This window comes from Muntiacus reevesi, chromosome 2 (assembly GCF_963930625.1).
Source record: "Muntiacus reevesi chromosome 2, mMunRee1.1, whole genome shotgun sequence".
In the NCBI taxonomy this organism is placed as follows: Eukaryota; Metazoa; Chordata; class Mammalia; order Artiodactyla; family Cervidae; genus Muntiacus; species Muntiacus reevesi.
In genome coordinates this window covers 10,490,174-10,517,776 of record NC_089250.1, presented here as the reverse complement: position 1 = coordinate 10,517,776, position 27,603 = coordinate 10,490,174, and the positions used below count along the sequence as shown (strand labels likewise).

Sequence of the window (27,603 nt, the reverse complement as noted above, 5' to 3'; positions counted from 1 at the left end):
CAGTTGTGTAGAGGATGACTTTGAACTCAAGGGAAGCAATTCTCTCGGAACAAAGAGCAGTTGGTTACAGAGCTAGGATTTGCGAGTTGGAAAGAGTTTTCGTATGCCAAGCTAAATCTAGTTAATCTACTGAGCTCTATTGCCCTCAGTTCATGACTACTTCATCTTCCTTTTCTTTCTCCTTTAAATACATGCTAAATAAAACTTGGTAGAACTTAGAAACTTGAAATGTATGGGACAATTGTAGTTTTGATATCGCTGACATTGTCTGAAATAATCTAAGAATTTAACATATTTGGTATTTTTTTTTCATATTAGTGTTAAAATCTTATTTATCACATTTTTAACACATAGCATCTGCCAACTGATCTCTGAATATAAAGAAAAGAGGCCTAAAACTCCTCCCGAAAAGAGCAACCCAGGTACGTCATCTGATCATAATGAATTACTCTTGGTGATTCTACCGTAGATAAAGTAGGAGTGAGGAAATTTCAATAATGAAACAACTATGATAAAATTAGTGTAGATTGTATGTGTTTTTATTTTATTTTATTTTTATTTATTTTTTTTTAAATTTTATTTTATTAGTTGGAGGCCAATTACTTCACAACATTTCAGTGGGTTTTGTCATACATTGACACGAATCAGCCATAGAGTTGCATGTGTTTTTAAATGAATTTCTTAATAGTCTAGTCTTCAGAATTGTTAAAGAAGTTAATTGTAGGTAATTTAACATCAGAGACAGTATTGTCTGAAAAGCATTCCATGTATTTAATTACAGCCCCTAAAATCCTGTATTAGATTTTTATGTGCATTACAAAAACTGTTTAAGTTAGTATGATATATATTTCATCTGTAATCCTGTTATAGCAAATTGACTTCTTAAGAATGTTGAGCTTTAATTTTTACAAATAGTTTGCATTTAGTGAATGAGTAGTTATTTCTTACTGTGTAGTGATTGGTCTCATTAAAAAAGTTACCATCGTTTAAACTGGGAACCTCAGCAGTCCCTTCCTGGTAGGATAAGAAGTGATAAACAAGAAGAACTGCAGTGCTGAACCAGTGTGCAGCATACAAGGAAGAGATTACTTTCGGAAGATACCTTCCAATAGTACGGATCAGAAAAGCGATGCCTAGTTGAGAAGCACCGGTTATTTTGCCTATTGTGTCAACAAGGTCTCTATTACCAATTTTATTCCTCACAGATCCAAAAAGAGCGAGATAGGTTGACTTTATTAGAACCAGATGTTTTCTTCTGTGTGTTGGATAATTGTCATGATAGTATAGTTTTGTAAGAACACCATGTTCTGTTGCCATTATTTAAAAGATGATCATAATAGATTTTCAAATAGATCAACTTGGGACTCTGCAGATTCTAATAAAAGAACCACCGCACTTCACAAGGGCAAAAACACCACCGTGTCCCCCGATGTGGCATCTAGCACATTGTCCAAGCTCTCTGAGAACTCCTTTAAACCTAGTTCACCTCTGTCTAATCAAAGGGGGCTTCCCAGGGGCTCAGCAGTAAGGAATCCGCCTGCCAGTGCCAGAGATACGGCTTCCAGCCCTGGATCGGGAGGAGCTCCTGGAGAAGGAAATGGCAACCCACTCCAGTATTCTTGCCTGGGGCGTCCCATGGACAGAAGAGCCTGGTGAGCTACAGTCCATCGGGTCACAGAGAGGCGGACACGGCTCAGTGACTGCACAGCAACAACATCCACCAAAGAACTTCTGTAGGTTGGTTTTACCCGTTAGCGGCGATACAGAGATGACACAGGGTCTTGGTCTTCAGTATGCTCAGAATAGAATAGAGTTGTCCCTGGTTAATTTCTATAGTTTTTGAACAGAGTTTTCAAAGAAAACATTCTTATTTATTTGTTCATTTGTTCACCAAAGAGATAACTTTCAAGTGTCTTTTATGTCCTAAGCATTGTTCTGATGTCACAGGGTGCAAACATTTGAAAGTCACTGCTCCTGCCGTCCAGGCTCAAGCTTGCAGTGCTCCTCTCCCCGTGGAGTCACTGCACGTGAGTCATCCCTCCAGCATCAGATCATGATGACGCACGGGTGTTGTCCCACAGCACCAGAGTCCATAGCTTCCTCTCTCCTTCCCTCCCTCCCCTTATTCATCAGCTTAGGGTCTGATGACGAATGCCTTCCAAGCTGAAAAAGCATGATTTCTCTCAACCTTTGCCATATAATGGGGAGGATTGATGTAATGATTGCCCTCAGTAGAACACAGCACTGTTTGGACCATCCTGCTCTAGGTGGTCCAGATACTCTTGAACAATGGAAGGTGACAGTCTCAAGAGATTATACTTTTCACATTTATTACTATGTACACATATATATTTAAAACATTAAAAATGCTCAGCCTCCGTGAACCCTGCAGCATGCTCACCACTGCAAGTCCAGTCCCCATCCTCACCACCCATTTACCCATTTACCCTCCCCCACCCCCCTTTCAAGAGATTATCCTTGATAAACCTGGAATCACTACATCTTTCGTACTTCTCTTGCATTTGGAAAGAGGGCCAGGAAGACTTTGTTTCCTATGTTTTACCACGCTCTGAAGTTCAGCGCCTGTAGACCACGCTTCCTTGTGATAGGGCATTTTCATCCTGAACTGAAGAGCCAGAGAATTTGTGTTATGTCCCAGCAAGACACCTGTAGGCTCTGTTCACTGCTCCAGGGAATGGAAGTCCAGAAGTACTGTGCTGTTCAAGTGTGCTATTGTCAGTTTATAGTACTGATTCTATTAATGGTGTAGTATCATTTTCTGTCAGTCTCCTAGAGTTCGGTTAGGATTATGGTCCTTGTATCAGCAGTTCTTTCTTTTTTTCTGTTCTGCCTTTGATGATCATAAAGGAGAGGAGTGGTTCTTAGGCATTAATGGCCCATGAGTATAGTACAATCACTATTCCCTCTAGTGTGGTCTCCAGGTGTGGTCCCAAAGGAATACTTTTAAACAAAACATCAGTCTTGAGGTTTGAATAGTCTGTATTTTTCCTTTGTTGATTTAAAATGTGTCTTCCTTTTTTCTTTAATAGTGGATATGTGTTCTGAAGAAGACTCTTTAAGCAGGTAGGATTTGACGGATTTTTAAAAATTGTACGTGTTACTAGGAGAACACACAGAGAGGAGAAGCTACTCTTTGTTGAGCATTCCACTCCGGGCTAGAGACTGCATTATGGGCGTAACATCTGTGACCTCATCGAGTCATCAGAGCAGCGTTGTAAATAACTGTGTCCTGCTTTTAGTTAATTAGGCAACTGTGGTTCGGGGAGGTTGATGAATTGACCCATGATTCCATGGTTAAAATGAGTTGACCTGTGATATGACAGCTGGCCTGCCTGGCTCCAGCATCCACTCTCGTGTCCCTCAGCAGAGATTGAGAAGTACCCGTGTACCATATAAGTGAAACATATAAATTAGTTCTTTGACTTGTGTCCATTTTCAGTTTTAGACATTGCGGGGGACTCCTGTATCCCCTTTGCACTAAAGGGAGGAATGGGGCCTTCTCCATAAGTGGTTCCCCTGCTGCAGGACCAAGACTGCCATTTTTGATGGACACAGATTAGTCTCTGAACCAGGGACAGACAATGGAGAAGGAACAGCATATCCTTCTGCTTTGAGTCATCAGGTTTATTCCACTTTGGGCAAACAAAAGTTATGTCAGTCCATCAATTATATTTTCAGTTCAGCTATTAAGACTTGTGAAAACATATTATTTTCAGGCTCTGCCAATATATTGGCTGTCAGTCTTTGTTAGTGGAAACTAAGAATGAGTCTTACCTAGGTGTGTCATAGGTTGGGAGAGATGGGAGCAGAAACAGGTAACTAATATCTTTTTTGGAGCCTTCTCTGGGGGTGCAGTGGGTAAGATGGTGAATAAGACTTCTCCTCCCAGTGCCGGTGCTGTGGGTTCAGTCTCCAGTCAGGTGAGCTGAGGTCCCGCAGGCCTCGGGGACAGAGAGCCAGAACAAGGCAGAAGCAGCATGGCAACAAGTTCAGTAAAGACTTTAAAAATGGTCCACATCAAAATATCTTTAAAAAAACAATGTTTGAAAACAGAGGCCAAATTTTAATTATGTCAAGAAACTTCGTTTGCTGAATAGATAGCCAAACTTTCACTTCCTTTTTTTTTCTTCATTTAAAGAAATGAACTCACTCATTTTTGTTGTATGTTTATGCTCTAAAGGTTTTCCAACAAGCCTGGTGCTGACTCATGGCCTCCGTCAGATGATGAAGTCTTAGATTTTGAAACCAAGGTAAAGTGCCCTCTTGTGAAATTAGTTTCCGTACTCTGAATTTAGTTTCATGTAGTATTTACTCTTAAATTCAGCAATGGTGTCCCTCTCACTGTTTTATGTTTATAATGGAACGTTCTTCAGAGCAAACTATTTTGTGGAAATAAGACTGGTGTTTTTTTTGTTTTTTTTTTTTTATAACGTTGGTGAATAATGAAGGTGGGGTGAAGAAATCAATGGGCTGGAAAATAGAGTGACAGGAAAATTGTATTGGAAAAGCTTTCCCACAATGAAGGAACTATGAATTTTGGTCAAGGATAAAGAGTCTTACTGTGAACTTTAAACCATAAGGACATGACTTTTGCAATACTCACAATGCAGTCCTCAGACAGTCAAGAATCTGCCTGCAGTGGTGGAGACCTGGGTTCGATCCCTGGGTTGGGAAGGTCCCCTGGAGAACCGCTACCCACTCCAGTGTTCTGGCCTGGAGAATCCCATGAACCGCAGAGCCCATGGGGTTGCAAAGAGTCGGACACGACTGAGCGACTTTCCCTTCATAGAAGCAGAGACTTTGAATAACCGTAAGATAAAACTTGCAACTTGGGATTTTTTTTTTCTATTGTATTTTTAAAAAGACCTATCCCATGTCCTGTGTCACATTCTAAAACTTCAGATTTCAGACATTTTGTATTATTGTGATTTAAGTATTCATCTTATAGCCCCGTATCAGTGTAAGCTAGTGGAGTTCAGGAAATAATTGTGCATCTCCTGGAGCATGTAGCATAGGTCTCAAGTGTAAGAGCCATGTTAATAGTTTTTGAATGTGAATAAATGAAGAGACAAACGATATCCTATGTAATGTTACAGGTAATATAGTTCAGTTGCATTAGGTCCTAATGCAACTCCTATGCAAGAGGTCCTGCATAACAAGGAAATAAATAAGAAATACGTGAAAAGTAAAAGGTTACAGTATTTTTTTCAGTGTCCACCCACTGTGAGATGAGAATTTTGGGTTAAAATTTTTGACTTTTTCGCCCCATCTTGTGTTCCATTAAATGTTTCTTTTCAAGCCATACATTCTCCCCAGAATTTTGATTACCAGTTCTTTTTCCCAGTGAATAGTTAGGAATATTTCGTAATCAATTTTTCTCTCTCTCAAGGAATGCTTTACAACATTCTTACAATACTTTACAACAGGTAGTGATAGATGACCATGTGTGGCTAATCAAATGACACTTTTTATATTGGCAAAATTCGACTCTAATACGGTAGTATTTATAAACAAAAAGTTTTCGAGTAATACAGGTTGCTATATTAGGGATATATTATGAACAAAAGCCTCTGTCTTAAGTATATGTTTTATACACAACGTATGTTGGTATTTTCATAAAATTTGCAGAACAGTATAGATGCGTAATTTATATATTAGTAAAAGCATACCAAACAGAGGCTTTGTTCATAGTATATCCTTAAGAATACTGATGTATTACTGACCTATTGTATATACATTTTAAATGTACCTGTTTTTCCACAAGCCTTATTATGCGTATTTTATTCCCTTAAGTTTGTACTTGACTAGGAATGTCTCTCACTGCTTTCTTTTCCTCCCCCACCTTTTTTGCTTTTTTTTTTTTACTGTTAACCTAATTTTTCCTTGCAGAATACTTTCCTTCAGTGTCTATTCTTTAAGTCCATCTCTCTCTGCCTCTGTTGTGAACATGTTTGATCATGGCTTTCTGTTTAGTGTGTTTGTGGCTTTCATTCGTGATCATTTCCCTACAGGTTTACTCTTGCTCTTTCTCCCTTTTTCTTCGAAGGAGCCGATTTGAAACAATCATTTGCCTTTAGCTGTTTAAAAAACAGAATAGAAATAGCTTATCTTGTTTGTGCTTGTAACCTATCTAAATAAGGTTCTACTAAAATCTAGACTTTCATATTTCCCTTCCCAAGGGATAATTCATGCATGTAGAAATCATGCAAGCAAACTTCAGAATATAGCAATTAATTTAAATGTCTTAGTTTTTCAGTAGTGCTCTAAACTCCCAGGGATAATTTTTTTTTCTTCTAGAACATTTTGGTCGAGAAAATAATCTAGTGGGTGTCATAGTATTTGTAGAGCAGTCAATTGGGGTAAGGAGAGGAACATCTGGGGTTTCTGATGTCATCTCTCATTATGCTTACCCCATGAGAAGGTTCAGTTCAGTCGCTCAGTCGTATCTGACTCTTTGCGACCCCGTGAATCGCAGCACGCCAGGCCTCCCTGTCCATCACCAACTCCTGGAGTTTACTCAAATTCACGTCCGTCGAGCCAGTGATGCCATCCAACCATCTCATCTTCTGTCATCCCCTTCTCCTCCTGCCCCCAATCCTTCCCAGCATCAGGGTCTTTTCCAATGAGTCAAGTCTTCGCATGAGGTGGCCAAAGTATTGGAGTTTCAGCTTCAGCATCAGTCCTTCCAATGAAAACCCAGGACTGATCTCCTTTAGGATGGACTGGTTGGATCTCCTTGCAGTCCAAGGGACTCTCAAGAGTCTTCTCCAACATCACAGTTCAAAAGCATCAATTTTTCGGTGCTCAGCTTTCTTCACAGTCCACCTCTCACGTCCATACATGACCACTGGAGAAACCATAGCCTTGACTTAGATGGACCTTTGTTGGCAAAGTAATGTCTCTGCTTTTATATATGCTATCTAGGTTGGTCATAACTTTCCTTCCAAGGAGTAAGCGTCTTTTCATTTCATGGCTGCAAGCAGCATCTGCAGTGATTTTGGAGACCAGAAAAATAGAGTCTGACACTGTTTCCACTGTCTCCCATCTATTTGCCATGAAGTGATGGGACCAGATGCCATGATCTTAGTTTTCTGAATGTTGAGCTTTAAGCCAACTTTTGCACTCTCCTCTTTCACTTTCATCGAGAGGCTTTTAGTTCCTCTTCACTTTCTGTAAGAAGGGTGGTGTCATCTGCATATCTGACTTTATTGATATTTCCTCCAGCAGTCTTGATTCCAGCTTGTGCTTCTTCCAGCCCAGCGTTTCTCATGATATACTCTGCATTTAAGTTAAATAAGCAGGGTGACAGTGTACAGTCTTGATGTACTCCTTTTCCTATTTGGAACCAGTCTGTTGTTCCATGTCCAGTTCTAACTGTTGCTTCCTGACCTGTGTATAGGTTTCTCAAGAGGTAGGTCAGGTGGTCTGGTATTCCCATCTCTTTCAGAATTTTCCACAGTTGATTGTGATCCACACAGCCAAAGGCTTTGGCATAGTCAATAAAGCAGAAATAGATGCTTTTCTGGAACTCTCTTGCTTTTTCTATGATCCAGCCAATGTTGGCAATTTGATCTCTGGTTCCTCTGCCTTTTCTAAAACCAGCTTGAACATCTGGAAGTTCACCGTTCACGTATTGCTGAAGCCTTGCTTGGAAAATTTTGAGCATTACTTTATTAGTGTGTGAGATGAGTGCAATTGTGCGGTTGTTTGAGCATTCTTTGGGATTGGAATGAAGACTGACCTTTTCCAGTCCTGTGGCCACTGCTGAGTTTTCCAAATTTGCTGGCATATTGAGTGCGGCCCTTTCACAGCATCATCTTTCAGGATTTGAAATAGGTCAAGTGCAATTCCATCACCTCCACTAGCTTTGTTCATAGTGATGCTTTCTAAGGCCCACCTGACTTCACATTCCAGGATGTCTGGTTCTAGGTGAGAAATCACACCATCGTGATTATCCGGGTCGTGAAGATCTTTTCTGCACATCCCTTCTGTGTATTCTTGCCACCTCTTCTTAATATCTTCTGCTTCTGTTAGGTCCATAGCATTTCTGTCCTTTATCGAACCCATCTTTGCATGAAATGTTCCCCTGGTATCTCTAATTTTGTTGAAGAGATCTCTAGTCTTTCCCATCCTGTTGATTTCCTCTATTTCTTTGCATTGATCGCTGAGGAAGACTTTCTTATCTCTCCTTGCTGTTCTTTGGAACTCTGCATTCAAATAGGACTATCTTTCCTTTTCTCCTTTGCTTTTCGCTTCTCTTCTTTTCACAGCTATTTGTAAGGCCTCCTCAGACAGCCATTTTTCTTTTTTGCATTTCTTTCCTATGGGGATGGTCTTGATCCCTGTCTCCTATACAAGTAGTCTCCTGTCCATAGTTCATCAGGCACTCTGTCTATCAGATCTAGTCCCTTAAATCTATTTCTCACTTCCACTGTATAGTCATAAGGGATTTGATTTAGTGATACCTGAGTGGCCTAGTGGTTTTCCCTACTTTCTCCAATTTAAGTCTGAATTTGGCCATAAGGAGTTCACGATCTGAGCCACAGTTAGCTGCCGGTCTTGTTTTTGCCGACTGTGTAGAGATTCTCCATCTTTGGCTCCAAGGAATATAATCAGTCTGATTTCGATGTTGACCATCTGGTGATGTCCATGTGTGGAGTCTTCTCTTGTGTTGTTGGAAGAGGGTGTTTGCTATAACCAGTGTGTTCTCTTGGCAAAACTCTATTAGCCTTTGCCCTGCTTCATTCTGTACCTCAAAGGCCAAATTTGCCTGTTACTCCAGGTGTTTCTTGACTTCCTACTTTTGGATTTCAATCCCGTATAATGAAAAAGACTTTTTTTTTTTGGAGTTAGTTCTAAAAGGTCTTGTAGGTCTTCACAGAACCATTCAACTTCAGCTTCTTCAGCGTTACTGGTTGGGGCATAGGCTTGGATTACCATGATATTGAATGGTTTGCCTTGGAAACTAACAGAGATCATTCTGTCATTTTTGAGATTGCATCCAGGTCCTGCATTTGGGACTGTTTTGTTGACCATGATGGCTACTCCATTTCTTCTAAGGGATTCCTGCCCACAGTAGTAGATATAATGGTCATCTGAGTTAAATTCATCCATTCCAGTCCATTTTAGTTTGCTGATTCCTAGAATGGCAACATTCACTCTTGCCGTCTCCTTTTGACCACTTCCAATTTGCCTTGATTCATGGATCTATCATTCCAGGTTCCCATGCAATATTGCTCTTTACAGCAGCGGACCTTGCTTCTATCACCAGTCACATCCGCGACTGGGTCTTGTTTTGCTTTGGCTCCATCCCTTCATTCTTTCTGGAGTTATTTCTCCACTGATCTCCAGTAGCATATTGGGCACCTATCGACCTGGGGAGTTCGTCTTTCAGTATCCTATCATTTTGCCTTTTCATACTGTTCATGGGGTTCTCAAGGCCAGAATACTGAAGTGGCTTGCCATTCCCTTCTCCAGTGGACCGCATACTGTCAGACGTCTCCACCGTGACCCATCCGTCCTGGGTGGCCCCACACGGCATGGCTCAGTTTCATTGAGTTAGACAGTGGTCCTGGGATCAGATGGGCGAGTTTTCTGTGATTGTGGTTTCAGTGTGCCTGCAGGTTAGTCAGGGGCCCAACTGGGATCTGAGTCCACACCTGAATGACTCCAGAGCCTGTGCTCTTTGTGTTAGGTCATATAGTAATGGGGGTGGGGGATTATGATTCTTTTATTCAAGGTGATTCTTGTTATGCTTCAAGCTCCTATTTTCTTCTCCAGCATGTCCCGAAACCAAACTCAGCAAAGCTACTGAAGGCTTTTCAGCAATCCAAGAGAGACGGTAAGTTATTTGAAGACTGTCCTCCTGGTGTTATTCACTGATTTGAAATTACACAGGTTCTCATGTACTATCCCCTGTTTTTACTGTATTAGAAGCAGAATGTGGCATTGTGAGACGGGAGAGTACCACCTTCTCTGAGAACAATAATTCTGATAGTGAAATTGAAGATGTGCTTGAAACCTTTCCCAAACCATCACCTGGAGTCCAGGGCTTCCCTCATCCTGCCTTTCCAAGGCCTGATCCTCTTCCAAAACCACTCAAGACTCTAGCAGGCCTTGGTCTTGCAAAGGTAAGTTGTGTTGTTTTTAACTCTTGTTTTCCCCTGTACTTTTCCACACACCATTCCCTTGATCCTTATGATGATAAAAAGGATTCCACCGTGGAAATGGAAGGCTTCAATGTCATGATACAAAATGATGTGATAGTAAGAGCAATATATCTGCATGATTCAGATTTATAAATGTTGGCATACTAAGTATGCCATTTAGAAAGAAAAGAATTACAAAGCAATTAGGAAAAAGAGCTAGATGAATATGAAGATGGGGAGGGCGATGAAGGGAAAGAATTCATTTAAGAAGGATAAGATGAGTATGAGATGGAATGAAGGTCAAGATAAAACAGATTATTTTACAAACACAGCAGACATAGTGAGGGTAAGTCAGATGAGGTACTCTATATTATAAATATGAGATGAATTATTTGAAATTCAACTTAGGAGAGAGTGAGGTCGTGAAAACTCAATAGTTAGACTCTTCTGAATGACATATAGTTGAGTTTTATGAAGAACTGAAAGAAAATTTGATCCTTAGGTTTTTTGGTTGTTGTTTTCGAGGTTGGTGGTGGTTTTTGGTTTTTTTTTCTTTAATTGAAGTGTAGTCATTTATAATACTGTGTTAGTTTCAGGTGTATAGCAATGTGACTTGGTTACACTTGTATATGTATATATCTATATTGAATATAGTTCCCTCTGGAAGTTCATTTCAATTTGAAGTGATTTGTCTTTTTAAAAAAATTCTCACTTTGAAATGAATGAAGCAGTGTCTTCTATTTAATCTAGGAAAACTTTCATTCGTAGGCAGTTCTAGCTGAGCTCTGTTTTAGGCCTTAGCAGCTGTGTTATGAATGAAGAGTTTGTGGCCCTTCTGTTTCTTGTGGTTACTAATTTACTGTTTGATACATACTTAATGTACTTAACTAATTTATCTTGCTGTTTGGTATAGTCTTGGTGGAGGTTTTGGATCTTTTTGAAAATAAAGAGGAAATAAGTAAGCATTTTATCTTCTCTTTTACTAAACTTATAATTTATAATTATATAAATGAGATTCTTAAACTCTCTTCATGACATAAGAAAATTTTAAGTTGCAACAGTCTTAAAGAAAAAAAATGTAGAAATTTCCCGCCCCCCCCCCCCCCCGGAGAGATTCTGATTTATCTTTTCCTAATATCTGCAAGTAATGGGCAATTGCACATATTAAATGAATCAAATCACAGTTCATGATTTTTTTCTTATGTAGACTACTTGTTATAAAATCATAAGGAAAGAAGAATTACCAACAGTTTGTAAAATTGTCTCAGAAAGATAATTTTTTTACTTTTTAAAATATCTATAGTAATATGTATATTCCATTTTAAGAATTTTATTAAAGAGTAAAATTTTAAGAGTTTTTTCTAAGAAGTTATTTTTAAGTTAAGTTTTATTTTTAAGAAATTTATTTTTAAGAAACTATTAGCTTCAGTATTTATAGGTGTTAAATTAGCATGTCAGTTCTTTGTTACACATGTTAAACAAAAATGCGAATTCTTCCATATCTAAAACTCAGTCATTGTGGTTACTTGATTTTTGCAGCTCATTTGTTTTTTCCTGATGTGAATATTGAGTCCTGCTTGATAATCATAGATGTATTTGAAAACTTTGAAATCTCCAACTTGGATAATCATAGCTTTACTACTTTTTTTATATCTAGATTGTTCCTTCAATCTTTATCTGCCATTTGCAGAAGGCATAGATAGAAAATTAGAGCCGTTAGAAAAGAAGAAGACGAGGAAATTTTCAAATGGGGTTTTTAGAAAATGTATTTATTCTTTAATTGAAGGATAATCTCTTTCCAGAATTTTGTTGTTTTCTGTCAAACATCAGCAAGAATCAGCCATGGGTACACCCGTGTCCCCTCCCTCCCAAACCCCGTCCCACCTCCCTCCCCATCCCACCCTTCTGCATTGTCTCAGAGTCCCTTTCTGAGCTGCCTGAGTCCTACAGCAAATTCCCACTGGCTCTCTAGTTTACACATGAAATTTTATATTTCCATGTTACTCTTTCCATCCATCTCACCCTCTCCCTCCTCCCCTCCTCCATGTCTCTAAGTCTGTTCTCTATGTCTGTTTCTCCATTGCTACCCTGCAAATAAATTGATCAGTACATTTGTAGATTCAGAATCTTTGTAGATTCCATATATGTGCGAATAGTATATGATATTTATATTTCTCTTTCTGACTTGCTTCACTCTGGAGAATAGGCTCTAGGTTTGTCAGCCTTGTTAGAGCTGACTCAGATGTGTTCCTCTTTATGGCTGAGTAATAGTCCATTGCATATATTGTTCTAGTTCTGTGAAAAATGCCATTGGTCATTTGACAGTGATCACACTGAATCTGTAGATTGCATTTGGTAGTATAGTCATTTTCACACTATTCATTCTTCCTACCCAGGAATATGGAATATCTCTCCACCTGTTTATGTCGTCTTTCTTTTCTTTCCTCAGCGTCTTAGAATTTTCCGTATACAGGTCTTTTGTCTCCTTAGGTAGGTTTATTGCTAGATATTTTATTCTTTTTGTTGCAGTGGTGAATGGGATTGGCTCCTTAATTTCACTTTCTGATTTTTCATTGTTAGTGTATAGGAATTCAAGTGAGTTCTGTGTATTGACCTTGTATCATACAACTTTGCTAAATTCACTGTTTAGCTCCAGTAATTTTTGTTTACTAGAAAATAGTTTCTCTTGGGTTTTCTATGTGTAGTATCATGTCATTTGCAAAAGTGAGAGTTTTACTTCTTTTCAGATCTGGATTCCTTTTCTTTCTTTCTCTTCTGATTGCCATAGCTAGGACTTCCAAACCCATGCTGAATAATCGTAGTGAGAACGGACAATGTTGTCTTGTTCCTGATCTTAGAGGGAATGCTTTTCATTTTTCCTCATCAAGAATAATGTTTGCTGTGGGTTTATCCTATATGGCCTTTACTATGTTGACATAGGTTCCTCCTGTGTCCATATTTTGAAGCGTTTTTGTCATAAACAGGTGCTGAACTGTGTCAAAGGCTTTTTCTGCCTCTATTGAGATGATCACATGGTTCTTATTTTTTAGTTTGTTAAGATGGTGCATCACATTGAAATTGGTTTGTGCATATTGAAGAATCCTTGCATCCCTGGCATAAACCTGAATTGATCATGGTGTATGAGCTATTGAATGTGTTGTTGAATTGTGTTTGCTAATATTTTGTTGAGGGTTTTTGCATCTGTGTTTGTCAGTGATATTGGCCTGTAAGTCTCTTTTTTGTGTTGTCTCTGCCTGGTTTTGGTATCAACGTGATTGTGGCCTCATAGAATGAGTTTGGAAATGTTCCTTCCTCTGCAGTTTTTTGGAAGAGTTTCAGAAAAGTAGGCATTACCTCTTCTCTAAATGTTTGACAAAATTCCCCTGCAAAGCCATCTGGCCCTGGGCTTTTGTTTTTGGGAGATTTTGGATAACACTTTCTATTTCAGTGTTTGTAATTGGCTTGTTTGTCATTTTTATTTCTTCCCTGATTCAGTTTTAGGAGGTTGAACTTTTCTAAGAATCTGTCCATTTCCTCTCAGTTGTCCCTTTTATGAGCGTATTGTTGCTCATAACGTTCTCTTATGATCCTTTTCATTTCTGTGTTGTCTGTTGTAACCTCTCCTTTTTCATTTCTAGTCTTGTCAATTTGGTTTTTCTCCCTTCTGTTCTTGATGAGTCTGGCTAGTGGTATGTCCATTTTGCTTATCTTCTCAAAGAACCAGTATTTAGTCTGATTAATCTTTGCTATTGTTGCCTTCATTTTCTTTTTCATTTATTTCTGCTCTGATCTGTATGATTTCTTTCCTTCTGCTGACTTTAGGGGGTTTGGTTCTTTTTCTAGCTGCTGTAAATGTAGAGTGTTGCCTGTTCAGTGCTTTTCTTGTCCTTGAGGTAGGATTGTGCTGCTATCAACTTCTCTCTTGGAAGTGCTTTTACTGAATCCCATAGGTTTTGGGTGATCGTGTTTTTGTTGTCATCTATTTCTAGGAAACTTTTGATTTCCCTGCTTATGTCTTCAATAACCTTTTCATTATTCAGTAATGAATTGTTTAATCTCCATGAATTTGTGTTTTTTGCCATTTTTCTCCTGTAGTTGATATCTAGTCTGATAGTGTTGTGGTCAGAGAAGATACGTGATACATATTTTCAATGTTTTAAAATTTACTGAGGCTTGGTCTGTGGCCCAAGATGTGATCTCTCCTGGAGAATGTTCCATGTGCAGTTGAGAACAAAGTGTATTCTTCTGCATTTGGATGGATAGTCCTGAAGATATCAACTAGGTCCATTGGGTCTAATGTTTCATTGAAGTTCTGTGTTTCCTTATTGGTTCTCTGTCTTTTTTTTTTTTTTTTTCATTTATTTTTATTAGTTGGAGGCTAAATACTCCACAACATTGCAGTGGGTTCTGTCACACATTGACATGAATCAGCCATGGAGTTACATGTGTTCCCCATCCCGATCCCCCCTCCCACCTCCCTCTCCACCCGATTCCTCTGGGTCTTCCCAGTGCACCAGGCCCGAGCACTTGTCTCATGCATCCCACCTGGGCTGGTAATTTGTTTCCTTATAGACAATATACATGCTATTCTCTCGAAACATCCCACCCTCGTCTTCTCCCACAGAGTCCAAAAGTCTGTTCTATACATCTGTGTCTCTTTTTCTGTTTTGCGTATAGGGTTATCATTACCATCTTTCTAAATTCCATATATATGTTAGTATGCTGTAATGATCTTTATCTTTCTGGCTTACTTCACTCTGTATAATGGGCTCCAGTTTCATCCATCTCATTAGAACTGATTCAAATGAATTCTTTTTAACGGCTGAGTAATATTCCATGGTGTATATGTACCAGAGCTTCCTTATCCATTCATCTGCTGATGGGCATCTAGGTTGCTTCCATGTCCTGGCTATTATAAACAGTGCTGCGATGAACATTGGGGTGCATGTGTCTCAGATCTAGTTTCCTCAGTGTGAATGCCCAGAAGTGGGATTGCTGGGTCATATGGCAGTTCTATTTCCAGTTTTTTAAGAAATCTCCACACTGTTCTCCATAGTGTCTGTACTAGTTTGCATTGCCACCGACAGTGTAAGAGGGTTCCCTTTTCTCCACACCCTCTCCAGCATTTATTGCTTGTAGACTTTTGGATAGCAGCCATCCTGACTGGCGTGTAATGGTACCTCATTATGGTTTTGATTTGCATTTCTCTGATAATGAGTGATGTTGAGCATCTTTTCATGTGTGTGTTAGCCATCTGTATGTCTTCTTTGGCGAAATGTCTGTTTAGTTCTTTGTCCCATTTTTTGATTGGGTCATTTATTTTTCTGGAATTGAGCTTCAGGAGTTGCTTGTATATTTTTGAGGTTAATCCTCTGTCTGTTGCTTCATTTGCTATTATTTTCTCCCAATCTGAGGGCTGTCTTTTCACCTTACTTGATTCTCTGTCTTGATGATCTGTCCATTGGTGTAAGTGGGGTGTTAAAAGTCCCCCACTATGACTGTGTTGCTTTTGAATTCCCCTCTTATGCATGTTACTGCTTGCCTTGTGTATTGTGGTTTTTCTATGTTGGGGGCGTAAATATTTCCAATTGTTATGTCTTCTTCTTGGATTGACCCTTTGATCATTATGTAGTGTCCTTCTTCGTCTCTTATGATATTCTTCATTTTAAAGTCTGTTTTGTGTGAAATAAGGATTGCCACACTGGCTTTCTTTTGGTTACCATTCAAATGGAATATCTTTTTCCATTCATTTACTTTCAGTCTGTATTTGTCTCTAGGTCTGAAGCGGGTCTCTTGTGGGCAGTATATATATGGCTCTTGTTTTTGTATTCATTCAGTTATTCTGTATCTTTTGGTTGGTGCATTGAATCCATTTACATTTAAAGTACTAATTGATATATATGTTCCTGTTGACATTTTCTTAATTGTTTCTGGTTTGTTTTTGTAGATCTTTCCTTTCTCTTGTGTTTACTGGCTGTAAGTCCCTTTAGTATTTGTCGTAAGGCTGGTTTGGTGGTGCTAAATCCTCTTAACTTTTGTTTCATCTGTAAACCTTTTGATTTCTCCATCAATTTTGAATGAGATCTTTTCAAGTAGGGTTTTCTGTTTCTTTCTTACATCACAGTAGTACTTTAAAATGCCTCATAATTCCATCCTCACATAAACATTTCTCTTCTACAAATTAAAACTTGTCTTTTAAGATCAATTTTAAAACAGAGTCTTCTTGTAGCATCTTGAATGGGTGTTTTACAATTAAACCTTTTCATTAAACTTAAAAATGCCTATTATGGTAATATGTCAGAAACAAGTATTTGCATATTTTTTAAAAAGTATATTTTTATATCCTTGAAACATGTTGAAATATATAATTGACCATTTTAATCTCATAGTTTTCTTCCCCTGGTATTGTTTTATTTTCAAAAGTTCAGAATTCTGCCTAGGTTTGCATTAATTATACCAAGTTAGTATCTTTTACAAATAATTAAAGTATATGTTTTTCCTGAAGAAGTTAATCTATTTCTAATTCAAATGTTTTTACCCAAATCCTTTCTTCTGAGTCCCTTGCATGCCTCAAAATAATTTATTATACCCCAAACTGAAGGCATTATCCCTGACGCTTCCCTCATCCCTGACTGTTTATAAGCTGTCCCTTCATCTGTCCTCCCCATCCTAGTAGACAGCATCACTGAATTTCAGCCACAGTAGGAAAGATCCTGGACTCCAAACGTCCTTGAAATTACCAGCTCCAGTCACTCAGGAAGTTCAGTATTTTCTGCCTGCTTATCAGTTTTCATATCTTATCACCATAACTCACTGTCTCACCTATAATCTTGAAATATTCTTTTCTAGTTTGGCTACCCTGATGTTCTTTTTTATGTTGCTGCCAGAGTAACCTTTCTAAAATATACTTGCTAATCTTTTCATTCCTCCTGGCTGTGCAGTTTGTTTTAGAATGACTGTTACCATTTCTGTTTGGCTGTTTTCAAAGCCAAATTAGCTTTTTAATTGCAGTTGCATGGACAGTTTGGGTGATGCACAGTGTCTGGTGTGCTTACTGCCCACGTGGAGATTTGCTTACAGGCTTTTGGTTTCTGTTTTCCTCTTTACTGCCCTCCTGTACTATACTGTCATGTTTGCTGCTTCCTTCAGTCTGCGTCTGAATTTGGCCATAAGGAGTTCATGTGCTGTGCCACACTCAGCTCCCGGTCTTGTTTTTGCTGACTGTATAGAACTTCTCCATCTTTGGCTGCAAAGAATATAGTCAACCTGATTTCGGAATTGACCATCTGGTGATGTCCATGTGTAGAGTCTTCTCTTGTGTTGTTGGAAGCGGGTGTTTGCTATGACCAGTGTGATCTCTTGGCAGAACTCTATTAGCCTTTGCCCTGCTTCATTCTCTACTCCAAGGCCAAATATCCAAATAGGGAAAGGAGTACATCAAGGCTATATATTGTCACCCTGCTTATTTCACTTATGTGCAGAGTACATCATGAGGAACGCTGGTCTGGATGAAGCACAAGCTGGAATCAAGATGACTGGGAGAAATATCAATAACCTCAGATATGCAAAGGACACCACGCTTATGGCAGAAATTGAAGAACTAAAGAGCCTCTTGATGAAAGTGAAAGAGGAGAGTGAAAAGGTTGGCTTAAGACTCAACATTCCAAAACCTAAGATAATGGCATCCGGTGCCATCACTTCATGGGAAATAGATGGGGAAACAGTGGAAACAGTGACAGACTGTATTTTCTTGGGCTCCAAAATCACTGCAGATGGTGACTGCAGCCATGAAATTAAAAGACAGTTGCTCTTTGGAAGAAAAGTTATGACCAATCTAGGCAGCATATTAAAAAGCAGAGACATTACTTTGCCAACAAAAGTCCATCTAGTCAAAGCTATGATTTTCCCAGTAGTCAAGTATGGATGTGAAAGTTGGACTATAAAGACAGCTGAGTGCCAAAGAATTGATGCTTTTGAACTGTGTTGTCGGAGAAGACTCTTGCAAGTCCCTTGGACTTCAAGGAGATCCAACCAGTCCATCCTAAAGGAAATCAGTCCTGAATATTCATTGGAAGGACTGATGCTGAAGCTGAAATTTTGACCACCTGATGCGAAGAACTGACTCATTGGAAAAGACCCTGATGCTGGGAATGATTGAAAGCAGGAGGAGAAGGGGACGACAGAGGATGAGATGGTCGGATGGCATCACCAACACAATGGACATGAGTTTGAGTAAACTTTGGGAGTTGGCAATGAGCAGGGAGGCCTGGCGTACTGCCGTCCATGGGGTCACAAAGAGTCGGACATGACTGAGGGACTGAACCAAATTGAACTTGCTACTTCCTAGTGCAGGGCAGTCTTTTCCCTTTCATTTGAATAAAAGCATGGCACCTAATAAAATAAAATATTTTTGTGTTGATGTAATGCCTTTACTTGTTTAGTAGATCCCCATCACTTGAAGGAAGAAGATGACACTTGCTTCTTCCTGTGTGAACCTGGTGCTCCAGTTTTGTCTCTCGATACAGTTCCCAGTAACTGTGATCTGTTTTCCACATGACTTGTTGACGTTGGTGCACACCGCATCTGTGGGTTCGGGCCGCCCTTCCTGGAACCCCCCTCCCATCCCGGCTCCGCACGCTCTGTCTCTGAGACACAGCCCCTGTCCCAGCGTTCCGTGCGCTTCGCGGGTCCTCCCGCCTCCTCGCCCCTTGGAGCCCGTGCTGCACTCTCTGCCCCTCAGCTGCAGAGCTGCCGACGGATCCTCTTCTGCTCTTGTTTGCTTTCATGTGTCTCTGCCTCACCCAGACACAGAGCAGAGTCACTTTTCTTTACAGTTCTAACTCCTCCCGGGACATCCTAAAGGATGTCCTAGACACAGTGATTGCTTGTCGTCTTACTGATGGACTGAATGACCAAATGAATGAGTATGTTTTCTGAAGTTGGGTTTTGGTTTCATTTTGTCTTGTTTTTATAGGAAGGAGCCCCCAAACCAGAACTTGTTGAAAAAGAAAGTGATACTTCTATTATTGAAAGGGCTCCCCAAGAACAAGCAAGTCATGACCATTTGACTTCTGTTGATAGAGCACACAAAAATAATAAACATGGTAAGTTAATGAATGTCTGTGAATTTTTTCTATACTTAAAAGCAAATATAAAAACATGTAAAGGGTATGGATCCAAATACGATATCCATTTTGTTTTAAGTACATTTCTTTTGCTCTCTTTCTTCCGAAGTGTCCTACCTACTACCAACTTTATATTCCTGAAAATGCTTCAACCCTCTGAAATTCTTTTCCGCTAGTTTATTTTATTGAAATATTTGTGGATAGAGATAGACTTACATATGTCTTTAAAATTCATAGTAGTGAATGTTCTCATTAATGTATCTGTGACTGCATATTACAGACATGATGTCAGCTGTAGGACTGGGAGAAGAGGAAGACACAGAATCGCCTTGGGATTCTGAGGTACTGTCTTCTGTTACTATTTTGAAATGTAAGCCCTGAGTAATAAGAACATGAAAGCAGGAGATGCTGTGACTTTCTCACCTTTGCATTTCCCCATCAAAACTTTGTTGTTTCTTTTAACCTACACTCCTTGCTAAATATTACCACATAGTACACTTTTGTTCATTTGCAAGGTTCACCTAATGGAGTCAGTGTAGTACAGAAACCAAGGCTTAGAGATGGTAAGGAATCTGTTTGAGTTCTGAAGTTACATTTATGTGAATATTGAAAGATTGTTTCAGGTCAGTCCATGGCCACATGTTTCTTTGTTGTGTGTGTGTGTGTGTGTGCGTGTGCGTGCGTGTGCATGGCCACATATTTCTTTGTTTTGTGTGTGTGTGTGTGTGTGTGTGTGTGTGTGAGGTCAGTCCATGGCCACATGTTTCTTTGTTTTGTGTGTGTGTGTGTGTGTGTGGTCAGTCCATGGCCATGTTTCTTTGTTTTGTGTGTGTGTATGTGTGTGTGTGTGTGTGTGTGTATGTGTTTATCACCTCTTTTTTAGATTCTTTCCCATATGGGCCATTGCAGAATATTGAGTGGCATTCCCTGTGCTAGACAGCAGGTCCTCATCAGTTACCTGTTTTATACACAATAGTGTGTAGCGTGTATGTGTCAGTCCCAATCTCCCAGCCAAATGTATGTTTATTTGGTACATACGCATCTGTAAACCTGCTAGAGAGGGTCAGAGAGAAACAGGTTGAATTGTGGTTTTTTATCACTTGGACCTTGAAATATAGTGCTTGAAACTTGAAAGTGTTACTGTGTTTGGATTGTCAGATTAATCTGAAAGAAACATTTCAACAGAAGCAAAAGCATGGGGAATAGTAATAAATATGTGGGATTGTAATAGCAGCAGTTTGCTTTAGCAGTGTTTTAATAAGTACAAACCATTTTGGATTGTTTAAGTAGCAGGGGGACTTCCCTGGTGGCTCCGACCGTAAAGCGTCTGCCTACAACGTATTAGAGCAAGGTTCGATCCCTGGGTCGGGAAGATCCCCTGGAGAAGGAAATGGCAATCCACTCCAGTACTCTTGCCAAGAAAATCCCATGGATGGAGAAGCTAGGCGGGCTACAGTCCATGGGGTCGCAAAGAGTCAGACATGACTGAGTGACTCAACTTAAGTAGCAGGGCAGAGCCCCTTTATGGCAGCCGTACCTGAGGTAACATAAAGTAACGATGCCCTGTTTGAAGGTGGCAGCTATGGAAGGAGATAGGAAGGGCCTGATGTCTTCATTGCTGGCAGCCACTGCCTGGTGATCCAGCAGTGTATGAAGTCAGCATCCAGGTTCTGTCAGTTGGCAGCTGTGAGATCTTGGCAAAACCTGTCTTAACTGGGTTAAATGTAGGCAGTTTTTAAAAGTAGGGTATTTTCTTAAGAAGACATTAGGAAACCTTCATGGAACTCAATATTCATTTTAACAGAGTATCTCTGAGAGTGTTCCACAGAAGTTTCTGGATCATTTATCTGGAGATGAAAGAGGAAAAAATACATTAAATGGACAAGCAGAAGGTAAGAGCTCTATTTTATAGAAAGGTTATTTGACAGAACATTGATTTAAAATGGGAATATTCTAACAGGCAAAAAAAAAAAAAAAACAAAAAACACCCCACCTGTCAGATGCATAGGGAGGAAAAAGCTGAGAAGAGGAGGGAAATTGTGTATCTTATCAGGTGTCAGGCACAGTTGAAATTGAGAATCCAGTTTAAGGAGCTAAATTATTAGTTCCTGGACTTCTTGGAGGTCCAAATATTAAGACTGTCCAGGGCAGGGGTGGAGGCTCGATCCCTGGTGAGGGAACTAAGACTCCACATGGCACATGGACAAAAGAAAAAATTATTGGTTCTGTTTCAAGATACTCAACAGCCAAAGGAAGGTTGAGAAATAAGAGGAAAGAGGGAATGGAGGATGACAGAGGCAGAGGGCACAGGGAGGAAATGAAGGAAAAGGAAGCAAGGGCCTATGGGGGAGGGGCCGTAAGTAAGATAGGTCTTTAGGAAAAGGGAGTATTTGACGTGGGCGGTGACTGTGAAGTGAACTTCTAGCACCTAAACTTGTCAGAGAAGAGCAGCAAACTTTCCCCCGCTTTCTGTTTTCCTCATTGTTACGAAGTCATTTGGGGCTGTGCGTTATCCTTTGTGGAGGAACATGGGCATAGGTGCTCAGCTGTAAATGTTTGCAAATTGACATCCTACAAAATGTCGCTGCTTTATAGGACGGTGTCACATAGGCCAAAATAAGAGAACTGGAAAGGAGAGAGCGGGGGACATGATAGAGAGATCAAGGCACCTACAGCCTGATAGAGAGTCCACTGTAAAGTTTCCAGCTTGTCATGCAGTTTCTGTTTGGGGGGAAGTGTTAGAGTGAGGAAGTTGAGGCTAAGATTTCAGGAGAATAGGTTAAGTTGAAGTCATGTAGAAGCAGACTGTGTAGACCAGTTTCTCAAATTTTAATTAGGCGCCTGGGGACCCTGTGTGAAGTGGACATGCTGAGCGCGAGGTCTGAGATCCTGCATTTCTAACAAGCTCTCCGAGTAGCAAGGGTCTAGCCTTGCTTTTAGAGAAATCTGGAAGAAGAGCACTGGCTATTGCAGGACATAACAGGATCAGGGGAGAGCATTATTTTGTTTTTCTTTCTGAGCATGTCTATAGCCAGCGGAAAGCAAAGAGTTGAAGTAGCAATTATAGGTGTAAGATACCATTGCTAAGCAAAGAAGGCAAAAGAAGTGGTGGGATGATCCATAGAAAGAATGTAAAGGGGGAAAGTTAAGACCACGGATCCAGAGATTATCCTTCATAGAGGAAAGACTCTAGTGAAAGGACAAAGGGAGGAAAGGAAGGCCTTAGGGAGGTGAGTTTGGAGTTGATGGTGCACTTGAGAGAACACCTTCTAGATGACTTCAGTGTATTTACCCTGAAAAGAGATAAGATCATTATTGCTCCAGAGAATCCTGGAGGTGGGAGGGGGTGCTAGAAGTAGGGTCAACCCCAGCCACTCCAAGTAGCTATAGACATCAAAGATGTATGTTGTACTGGTATTTGTTATTCAAATTAGATTGATTTGAATATGGAGGGATTGACTTGTTTTTTAGAAGATAACTGATTTTTTGACAGTTGTTTCATAGAAATCCTTTTAAGCATTAGCATGATGTACCCAACCAAACTAAGTTTTGAAACAAAACAGATTGATAGGGTTCATTCCCTAAATGCTAGAATTGGTATTTTCAAGAAATACTACACTGATTTTAAAACATGCAAGATTTTTAACATCTAATAATTGTGTGGCAATTAAATTTATTATTTCCTTTTTGATCATTGTATTTCAATGTTGAAAATCTTTGGGGCATTATTTCGTAGGTGTGTCTTACATGCCTTCTTGCGTGAGTGGATCGAGAAACTTTAAGATGGCTGAACTAGAGGAGCCCAGACATGCAGGCATAGCAGTAGCCCACGTGGGTGTGGAAAAAAATGAATACTTTTATGAAACGTTTTTCTACAAGTGTATATTCGAGCTAGTCAGGTCATTGCTTTCTCTGATGAGAAATGAATTATATTTTCGGCTGAACGGTCATCCCAACTGTGCACTTCTTACATGACTGGACAGATTGAAGAGCATGTTAAATACTTGTATAACGGTGTAACTGTTACTCTTGTCTTGGATTCAAGATATACTGTTGCATTTTACCATCAGCTTTCACATTTATCTTCTTGGGGTCATGATTTGCTCCTCTGATTAAGATTAATTTTCTCCTCATCAGTCAGCATGTTCACGTTGGTCTGTGTGCTCTTTAATATTTTCTATAAAGTCATTGAAAACATGATGTTACTTTTGAAATCTTACTGCATGTTTTGGTAAACCTGTATTCCTGTTTTTCTTCACTGTCTATAATGGATTCATAAGTCTGTCTTGCCAGTGTCCTAACATCTCCCTAAAAACGAGACACTGAAACCGAATGTATTCAGTGTCAAGGCTGAGCACGAGGATTCTGCTCGGTACTAACTCTGCATGAATGTACGGCTGGCTTTCATATTTACATGTGATTAACTCTATGTCCTTTTTGCCTTTTAGAGTCTCCTGAGAAATATCCTAATGTGAAGGTAAAAATGTTTATGCTTTTATCTTGATTTATGAACTGTGGATTGTATCATATGCACATTATTTGTTAATCAACTTGTTTCCAAACCCATTCAGCCCACAGTCGGAGTGAAAGATTCTGTTCCTAATAAAACAGTAGAAACGAAGGATCCACAAACATCTATTTCAGGTAAATTTTGCGGTACGCACTTAACTCTGGCTCCTGCATTGCAGGCAGATGCTGTACCATTGAGCCATCAGGGAAGTCCCTTCAGGAAAGAGGGACACTGAAATATTTGAAATGCTAGCTCTTCGTACTCCTAACTTCTTTTTGCAAATTTAATTGAAGAATTGGACATACATAAGGAAAATGTTATTTTTGGTACCCATGTTTTAAAAGAAAAGATATTCACAAGCATATGAACAAGAAATGTTTAAAATGTAACCTTGAACTCAAGATGTTTGTGTATATGTTTCGTTATCCATTAAATTCTCAGTTTGGAATCTCTATACTCTCAGGAATTCTCAGAGATTAATTATTATTAGACCCTAAGATTTTTCCAGTGTCCAAAAATGCTTATTTTTGAACTCTGACCTTTCCCTAAAGCTTCGCTTGCTAATATGTCAGTTGTATTTCAGCTTATAATTATTTCATTTTAGTGTTCTTACACAGATGAATGTAGGCCAGTCAGATGTTTTGATTAGCAGACTGAGTGTGTGTGTGTTTGTGGTGTCTTTGATTATTAGGAGTAGGAGAAGTAATCATACCTTAGATTCGATAGACATAATCTTTCAAAACAGGGATTCTGAAAGTTTTTGGCTTTAGGATCCTTTTATACTTCTCAAAATTATTGAGAATTCCAAGGAACTTTGTTTATTGTTGTTCACTGTATTGGAAAATAAAACAGAAAAACTTAAAATACAAGCACACACCATCATAGTTGCTAATTCCATTAGTCCTTAGTGTTATGATATCACATATCGTGTCTCTGAAGAATGCCACTGCTCACAGAACAGCATGAGAATGGAGGTAACGTTTAGTGTTGTTGTGAAAAGAGTTCTGACCTCTTGTACCCCCTGACCCGATGGGTCTCTGGACTTCAGCGATTTTGAGGGGACACTTGAGAATCACTGTTTTAAACCATTGAAGTGGCTGTATATAAAATGATAAAGGGGCCCTTGTGTTGACACAGGGTTAAGTTTCACTTTTACATTTCTTGCTTGTTTCTTTGACTTCTGTTAAGAAATTCAGATCTAGCAGTTTTAGTATTTTGTGGTGTATTCATTCCTGTCTCATGGCCCTCTGTGCTCTTTGGATCCAGTGTGGTCCTAGACTTACCTATTTTCACATGGAAACAATTAGTCACACACAAGGCTATCATTTCTTATATAAGTTTATGATGTTTTTGTTTAGTCGCTAAGTTGTGTTCAACCACTGCGACCTCATGGAGTGTAGCCCGCCAGGATCCTCTGTCCAAGAGATTTTCCAGGCAAGAGGCAAGCGTACTGGAGTGGGTTGCCATTTCCTTCTCCAGGGTATGATGTTTCTCCAAGGCTTTCAAAATGAGTTCTGAAGATATATGTACATCGAGGAAAGACCATCTCGTTGAAATTAAAGTACTTGTTGATGGTGGTGGTGTTCAGTCGCTAAGTCGTGCCTGATTCTTTGTGACCCCATGGACTGCAGCCAGGGCTCTCTGTTCCTCACCATCTCCCGGAGTTCAGCCAGGTTCATGTCCACTGAATCAGCGATGCTGTCCAAAACATCTCATCCTCTGCCGCCCCCTTCTCTGCTTGCCCTTCTGTTCTCATCCTGCCCTCAGTCTTTCCCAGGATCAGGTGCTTTTCCAGTGAGCCAGCTGTTCACATCAGATGCGCAAAGTATTGAAGCTTCAGCTTCAGCATCAGTCCTTCCAGTGAATATTCAGGGTTGATCTCCCTTAGGATTGACTGGTTTGATCTCTGTGCTGTCCAGGGTTCTCTCAAGAGTCTCCCCAGCACCACAGTTTGAAAGCATCAGTTCTTCGGCACTCAGTCTTCTTTATAGTCCAGCTCTCACACGTGACTCCTGAAAAACCAGACCTTTGACTCTACGGGCCTTTGTCAGCAAAGTGATGTCTTTGCTTTTTAATATGTTGTCTAGGCTTCTACCATTAATTAAAGTAGTACCATTCATTGAAAGTGTTTTTAAAACCATGGTCTCTAGAACACACAATATCATCATGCAAAATTAAATGTAAAATAAATTAGAGATAAATTTTGTTAATAAAATATTTGTATGTTGAAGGAAAATAATAATAAAGTTCTTATGAAATAGAGAGTATGTAATAAAGATTGAGTGAGTCAAAGTAATACTAGAAAATTGAAAAGTAGAAGAAATGAGACATCCTAGTTAACATCTCTTCATGATTGACAGTGGCATGAAAGATAGAGTCACCTCTGAAGGGTAGTGAATTTGAGGGGAAGAAGGATGTGGAACTGATTCTCTGAAGAAAGACTTTGTACGAGGTAGTCAGAGTTGTTTCTTCCTCAGATCCTGATAAGTGGAGACTTTGTTTTCACATTTTTCAGACTGGGATTCGACTAGTTGGAGCCTCAGTAGTGAGACTTGTCAAAGAGCCGGGCATTTGAAAGCTGATGATCGGCGTCCGTTGGTGTCCCAACTGGTGACCAAAAATCAGTCAGCACCCACAGAACTCGGACAGAAGACCGCAACAGATAAAGAAAAGATGAAAAACGCAGCGATGTTTCTGGTAGGGAATTCCATGCCCCATCACCCGGGCCAGTCTCCGCTGCCAGAAAACAGAGAAAGCAAACAAGGTAATGCAGAAGCCCAGGGCACTCAGCCGTGCGCCACCTGGGCACGGCCTTACCATCATTCTGACGGATCCGGATTCGAGTTTGTGGCGAAACCTACCTTGTGCTGACTCCTTTTATGCAAGCTACAGCCAAACACTTCCTCTTAGCAAGGTGTCTGCATTCTCCCTCTGACCATGGTAGTATAATAAATAACAAAGAGAGTTTGGAGGAAGCAAGTTTGTTTAGGCTAGTATTTAGCATACATCTGAGAGTGGATAGCAGGATTATATTTAGAACTCTGGGACTCTTTGTGAGATCTAGGTAGACAAGTAATTATTGAAAAAACAATAAAGACTGTTCATACTAACGTGATTTTAAACAGCATGCCCTCTGCAGTCTAGAAGCCAAGAGGATAGAGATGTGAAGAAATAATTCACAGTTTAGATGTATATCGATCGCTAGAGAAGTCTATAAAGATACACTAGAAAAATCTATAAAGTACTAAGGTAGCTACAAGGAAACAGAGACCTATTTATCTGGGGAAAGATAGCTGTAATCAAGGGCAACTTCACAAAGCAGGTTGAGTCTTAAAAGATGAAAAGTAAATTGTCAGAAGAGCACAGGGAAGCGTTTCAGATGAAGTAATTGATAAAAGCACAAAAAGTAAGAGGAATTTGCAAACTAAGAATAATAATGTAGTTGAAGCTTGGCATGTTGTTAAAAAGATACTGTCATGAAGTAGAGAAGATAATATACTGTGACTTTATATGTCTGCCCTGTATTTTGAAATTCTGTTTGGTTTCTGATTGTTTTTTTCACTGATGCTTGGATGAATTCATGAATGAATCTTTGAGGTGTTTGTGTGCCTGTATCCTGGTGACATCTGGTGTTTCCCAAATGGTTTGTTGAAGTTTTGATCATTGGAAGTATTTCTTTTTTTTTTTTTTTTTTTTTTTTTTAAATTTTATTTTATTAGTTGGAGGCCAATTACTTCACAACATTTCAGTGGGTTTTGTCATACATTGACACGAATCAGCCATTGAGTTACACGTATTC

At 39.6% G+C, this 27,603-nt stretch overlaps 1 long non-coding RNA gene across 1 annotated transcript; it reads left to right on the top strand.

Moving 5' to 3' along the window:
- The first annotated feature begins 4,199 nt into the window (after window positions 1–4,199).
- LOC136159110 (uncharacterized) lies at window positions 4,200–27,442 on the top strand. Its single transcript, XR_010661402.1, has 9 exons — window positions 4,200–4,271; window positions 9,802–9,862; window positions 9,955–10,151; window positions 19,144–19,273; window positions 19,575–19,636; window positions 21,099–21,186; window positions 23,743–23,771; window positions 23,866–23,938; window positions 26,320–27,442. It is a non-coding gene; the product is annotated as an uncharacterized lncRNA (long non-coding RNA).
- The last annotated feature ends 161 nt before the right edge of the window (window positions 27,443–27,603 follow it).